This window comes from Octodon degus, unplaced genomic scaffold, assembly GCF_000260255.1.
Source record: "Octodon degus isolate 3935 unplaced genomic scaffold, OctDeg1.0 scaffold00022, whole genome shotgun sequence".
NCBI classification, from domain to species: Eukaryota; Metazoa; Chordata; class Mammalia; order Rodentia; family Octodontidae; genus Octodon; species Octodon degus.
The window spans coordinates 928774-935864 of record NW_004524598.1 but is presented as its reverse complement, the minus strand read 5'-3'; the positions used below and the strand labels follow the sequence as shown (position 1 = coordinate 935864).

The 7091-nt window shown below is 40.7% G+C and overlaps 1 pseudogene; it reads left to right on the top strand.

The window, feature by feature from the left end:
* Positions 1–644, top strand: part of LOC101586994 — a 967-nt pseudogene extending 323 nt beyond the window's left edge.
* Positions 645–7091: the final 6447 nt, after the last annotated feature.

The window sequence follows — 7091 nt, the reverse complement described above, 5'->3', positions numbered from 1 at the left end:
GCGGGGGGGGGGACTAGGGGCGGTTCTAAGCAGCTGCCAGACCCACTGAGCAAAGAACACTCGCTTTCCATCTCCAAGGATGCAACAAGTAGTGTGCTGCCAAATGATTCCTTTAATACAAATCCTCCCAAGGCCGTCTTAGTTCCTCATTCAGGGTCAATTGAGAAAGCAAAAATACATGAAAAAGTGGGGAAAGAAGAGAAAACACTGCGGAAGCATTCCCGGAAGGATTTTTTGATGACCCTGAGGTTGATGCAAAAGAAAGGTTGATGCCGCAAAGGATCAGATGCACAACGAGTGGGACAAATTTCAAAAAGTCATAAGGCAGGTCAGCACTAGTGCCGAAATAGTTACTGAAGAGGATGAGCAGGGAAGGCTGGACCTCCAGATTGTGGAGATTGATAGGCAAACAGTGTTACCGTTGGGTAGAAAAGCTGCGGAATCGCCAGGATGAAATAAAAAATAAACTAAAATAGGTTCTGACCATAAAAGAACTACAGAAAAAGGAAGAGGAGAATGCTGACAGCGATGATGAGGGAGAACTGCAAGACTTACTGTCTCAGGATTGGAGGGTGAAAGGGGCTTTACTGTAAGGTTTTCAGGACCCAAACTTTTTAACAGCCTCTGTCCTGTAATAAGTGCTGTCTCAGTACCTAGAGACACTCCAGCCCCAGGGATTTGAAGACCTGTGTTCTTTGTGATAAAACGAGCTAGTGAGCAATAGCACTTTGGAAAATTGGTGCAAAATATTTTTGATGAAAAGTTGTTTTTTGAAATTTTTGAAGTGTTAATATAACAATGTCAACTTCTTCACACATTTACAAGCTTAAGTGAGTCATAAAATCTGTTAAGTTTTACAACTTAATCTGTAAACATTGTACATAGTTAAATATATATTTGCTCAAGAAAAAAAAGGGGAAAAATCCCAGTGGAGTTTGCATTGTTGTAGAATGAAGTTATTCTTCAATTTAAAAAATTCTGATTATGAAGAATGTACCAGGAAGGAAGTACACAATGATTTGTTTGGGTGACACAGACCAAAGGGTTATCGTTCACTGGGAAGCAAGCAAAGGCAGGAATGTTGACAGAACACCATCTTGAGGAATTCTTCAAACCAAATTCTTCTCACCAGAAGAGTGAGCAAACAGAACAAATAAAGTCAAAAATGTTAGCAAGGATCATCAATCAAAAGAACAAAGCAACACTTGCCAGAGCCTAGAAAAATTTATGGAAAAGTATATCTACTGTTCATTAGAGATATTCTCACATATCGCCAATAAAGTCATAAATACACAGAAAAATTGGAAATGTATTTTGAAAGTAAACAGACAAGATGAACACATGGAATATCACTTTGTCCACTAACAATGAAAGAAATCATTTCTGAAATGCATTCCATTTTTCATTTATCAAAATAAAATTGAATCCAATAAGAAAATATTTACTTGCTAAGTGAAAATAAATTTATTCTTTTCTAGAGCACAATTTGACAGTAAGTTCCCCAAATTATAAAAATAACTGCCTCTAAGACTTAAAGATCTATTCCTTGGAATTTATCTCAAACAAGTGAAAAATACAAATGTCAGCCAGGTGTGTTGCTGCATGCCCATAATCCCAGCACTCATGAGGCAGAGGCAGAAGAATCATCAGAAGTTCAAGGCCACTGTGGACTTTCTACTAAGACCCTGTCTCAAAATAACACAAAACAAGAACAAACACATGCACACAGAAATGTGGGTAAATATTTAAATATGTTCAGGGATTTTCATCAGAATACTGTACTTCATGGTCCTCAATTCCCAGATCCATGGAGATTGGATACCACCCACTGGCCTGTTAGAAACCAGTCCATAGAACAAGAGGTGGGCAGTGGGTCAGTAAGGGACATTTCATCTGCATTTGCAACCATTGCATCTCTTCAATTACTGCCTGTGATGGTTCATGAGCTACCTGTCAACTGGAGTGGATGGCCCAGCTGAATTGAGTCAATGTCGTTCTGACTGTATTAGACCCACTTTACAGAAGGCTGTTGTTGGAAGAGTACAAAAGGACAACATAAAGGGAGGATTTCATGCTGACTTTCCTTGAAGGAGCTTCAAAGGATCTCTGGTCTTCACCTCGCCTCTGGTCTCATCTCCAGGCTTTCGGTGCAGATTCTTCCATCAGGACTCCATCGCAGCTTCCTTGGACTCCTATATGGACTTGTGGGGGCCATTTCCATGACTCCAGGACTTTGGTTGTATTTGTCAATTTCTAGCTTGTAGACAGTCTCTTGTACTCTTCTTGTACTCTTCTATATTTGACTCTGTAAGCAGACACTGTAAACTAATCTTATAAATTTCTGTGTCTTGTATTGAATCTGATTCTGAGCATGTGTAGTCTTAAGGAGCCTTAACCCGGCCTGATAAGCTCTTGTAAGCGCTAACATAGGGCCTGAGCTCCACCAACTAACAGCTTCCTGTCAGATTCTCATAGAAGCCCAAGCCATCCTATGAACTGGGCATGGGAAGGATCTAAGTTGCCCACTCCTTATGCCAGTCTAATTTTGAAACCAATTCCCACCCAACCACTGTCCCATCTACAAAAAAAAAAAAAAAATTGTCTCCCACAAAGGTCATCCCTGTATCAAAAATGTTGGATACTGTTATGGTTTGTGTCTAGGTGTCCCCCCAAATCCTCAGGCAGTCTTGGGGTGGCTTCTAGAGTTTGTGATTGATTACTGTGGGTGTGGTAGTTGCACCTGCCCTGGGGCAGGTAATTTACATTACAATGTAAGGTGGGAAGAGAAGCCAGCTGCTTGAGCTGCTGCTCCCCCTCCCTTGCTCTTGCTCTTTCCTACTGCCATGAAAGGTTGCCCTCTGCTATGTGCTGCTCTGCTTTGGAGCCAGCTGAGTATGGACTGAAACCTCCAGTAACTGTGAGCTAAATAAACCTTTCCTTCCTTCATTTTGAGTGTCGGATATTTGTCCCAGCAACAAAAGAAGAGTAACTAAAACAGACACCATTGATACATCATAGCAAAAAGTTAAAAACAACTTTAGCATCAACAAATTAGATAGACTAATTTCTGAATTAGACAATGTGAAATACACAACGGCATATGACACAGTACTATCAAGTCACTTTTTAAAAAAGCATATTGCAAAGTAACACTGAATGAAGTCATTAGTAAATGAAAATGCAAACAGTAAAGTCTTAGTATCTGTGACCATTAACCATAGGGCAACTTGGCTGGATTAAGAAAAGCCTAGTGGATTGGCAAAGTGCAGTTCTGGGTGTGTCTGTGGATGATGAGTTAGCCAGCAAACTAACAGAGAAGAACCACCTGGTGGTGGGTGGTGCCAACCACAAGGCACCTAGCCGGGATGGAATAAAAGGCAAAGAAGGATGCTGGTGCACTTGAAGGGCTGCAGTCCGCTTGTGCGAGCCTGCCTTTGCTCTCACTGCCTCTGAACAGTTGCCTCAGGCTTCCAGGGCAGACTCACGCCTGCAGATCCCCAGTGCACCCCAGTGCCTCTTACTGCAGGCTGCTGCTGTACCGTGGTTCCTCTTGTGTGGTTCTCACCCTTTCAGGCTGAGGAGTTACTAGACCTTCTGGCTCTCCTCTAAGCTTACCTAATAAATCTCCTTGCATAACTGTATGTATATTTTCCACTGATTCTTTTCCTGTAGAGAAGCCTAATCAAATCAATAGTTGATTTATCTTTCCTGTTTCATACAGTGATAATATACTTGAATGTGCACACACAAAAACACACACACACACACATACATGGAATGATACTTATAGGCTAATTGTCAATGAGTAGTTCTTTTGTTTTCTTTTGGTGCTTTGCAACATCATGCAGATTTTTTAATAAGTACACTTTGATTTGCAACAGAACAAGATAATTTTAAAATAAAAACCAAACAAATGTTTTTGAAGACACTTACCTTATTAATCAAAGTAAAACTATCAATTCCTAGATTCTTGGTAATTCAGCAAGGATCCAAAGATAATGAATTCAAATCATGATGAAGAAGTAAAATAATGAGCATGTCCTGGAATTTCCCTTTCATAGAAACTATTTGTTTTATGTTCATATTGGCAGAAAAGAGAGAATTGGTAAAAGAATATTGATTCTATTCTAGCAACTATTGGTTGTATGGCCTAATAATTTATCATCTGGGATATAAATTCCTCCTCCTTATTAGTAATTCCAACTACCACTAGCAGGATGAGCTGTGTGACACATGTCTTACAAGTATTATTTTATTTTTAATTCCTTAAGAAAAATAAAAGAGTACTATGGGAATTCTGATGAGTACTATGGGAATCAAGCGTTCAGTGGCACTGGTGAAGAAGGGAAGCTTTCTGGAATATTTTTTCTCATTTCAATGGATGAATCAGAATTTATAATAGAAATGTATGTCAATCTATTCTCGCTGCTGTAACAAAATATAATACCCTGGGTTACTTATAAACAGCAGGACTTTATTTTGCATGGTTCTGGGTGTTGGGTAGTCCAAGCTCAGCGCACCGGCATGTTCTGAGTTGGCTGAGTGCCCACTGCCTGCTTCCTAGCTGCTGTCCCTTTGCTGGCTCCTCACATGATGGAAAGTGCAAGAGAGCTGTCTCTGGTAGCTTTCATCAGGACACTAATGGCATTCATGAGGGGTGCGGTTTCCCGACACCTCAAAGGTCCCCCTCTTAATCATCATCACCTTAGCAAGTCATATTTCAGCACAGTATTTGTGGCAAATGCACACCACATTGAAGACAGCCTGAGGAAGGCATGTGCATGTGCAACGGCCTGGTGCTGCAGTGGTGCTAAAGGCAAGCGGGACCCGAGAGTGAGGCTGAGCAGGTAGCACAGGGCACATGGGGGCCTGACCTCCCACAGATCAATGCGGTGTGAGCATTTTAGATCCTGTACTCTTCTAAATAAAAAGAACTGAATTCCTGTAATTTTGTTAGGTGAAATTCTGTATAGTTTCTAATGTTTTTTTATTTTTTAAATTTCTTTAACAAAATAAAATATACAGATAGATATATAAAAAGGCCCAAAGGAAAGGAAAAAAGAAAAAGATTTTTCATACTGCATTAGTACCAAAATCCCTGAGATAATCAAGGAAAGCTTTCTATTGGCTCAGGCTTGGAGGTTACAGTCTGTGGTCAGTCAGCCCACTGCTTTTCGCCTGTGGCAAGGCAGCACACACATCTGGCAGGACAGCGTGGAGAAGCAAAGCTATTCATCTCAGGGTCAAACATGAAAACGAGAAAGAAACCATAAGCTAAAACCTCCCAGGAGGCCCCACCTCTTAGATTCCACCACCTCCCAGTAGTACCACCGACTGGTAACTAAGCACTGACCACGTGGGCCTTTGTGGGCTACTCACCCAAGCCTAGCACACCACTGCCAATACTTCTTTAGTAACTTCCATTCTATATATACACACAACTCTTTAATATATCTATGATTAGACTTCTTCCTAAGCTCCATCACTTAGGCAACAGCATGGAGGGTGGATTTATAGGTGACAAGACTGAAGTCTTTTATAGAAATCCAAGTAGGAAAGGAACTGGGGGACTGATACATGCTATGTGGGAAGGAAAAGAAAAGAATAAGCTAACAAATGTTTTAAAAATAAAATACAGAAAAGCTGGGACCAAGGATAATGGGAAGATTATAATGGCAAAATGTCAGATAAAACATATTATTGATGTATATAACATCCCAAAAAATGGGGAAATAAAAGAAAAACAGGTGTATATTGTGGTAAGGACTGGGTGTGCGAAAGTAAGGATGATTTTTCTTAAATATAGATTCAATGTGTTTTGAGCATATATTAATGAAGATTCAATGAGTCGTACACTTCCACACTAAAAAAAGATCTGGGCTAGAAATAGAAATATACAGTACATATGTAAAGTTTGTGTGTGCATTTATGTATTCTTCTTGACTTATTAGTGAAGGCAGAAACTAAAGCCCAGAAGGAAATGATAAAATAAGAATGGAGAAGACAAAACAGCCAAGGAAGGAGAGCTGGGCATAGTAAGAAGGATACTAGGGATTGAACCCAGGGCCTTCACACGGAGCTACAGCTCCAGTTCCTTTTGTATTTTATTTTCATTATTTTGACACAAGTTCTCCCTATGCCTGTAAATTCCCCAGGCTGATTTTGAACTTGCAATTTTTCTGCCTCAGCCTCTCGGAGGCCGCAGACCATGAGGATGCACTGTTACACCACACCGGCCCCTTAAATACACCCATGGCCAGATTTCCTGAACCTGTGACTGTTACTTTACTTTGGGAAAGAGATTTTGCAGGAATGATTAGATTGAGGATCTTACATTGGGAAGATTATCCTGAATTATTGGGGGGGGGCCCAATGTAATCACAAGGATTATTATAAATGAAGAAGGGTCAGTGACAGAAATCTGAAGATGCTACACTGTTGGCTTGGAAGATGGACAAAGGGGACACAAGCCAAAGAGGCCTCCAGAGCTGACAAAGGCAAGGAAACAGATTCCTTTTGGAGTCCCCCGCAGGAATGCAGCCCTACTGACACCAGTATTTTAGCCCCATCCACCCATTTTGGACATCTAACATTCAGAACTGTTAGGTAATAAGCTTATATTGTTCTGAGCCACTAAGTTAGTGGTAATTTGCTATAGCAGCCATAGGAAAAAAAAAAACACTAAGGTAGTCATGATTTGAGAAATAACAGAGATGAGACATCCAGGAATAAGAAAAAAGTGGGTCAGAGAGGTTGGTAAAAATTGAAGAGAATGTGGTGGCCCTGAAGACAAAGCAGCAGCAAAGCCTTAAGGAGGGAAAAGGATGAGCAATAGCAAATGCCAAAGGTAAGTCAGGGGAAAAAGAAAAACTGAAATGGCCACTGCATTCTGCATCTGGGGAATAAAAGTAGCTTTAGAAGGCTGAATGGGGCGGCTGGGTGGAACCCACATAAGGTAGGTGAATTGAGAAATGACTGAAAAATATGCACAGAAAGCTTAGACTAGGCAGTTCAGAAATTTGACAGTGGTGGGAAAAAGAATGTGAGTCCATAGTAAACGTGTAAACGAGAGGGGGGGAGAGAAGGGGGAG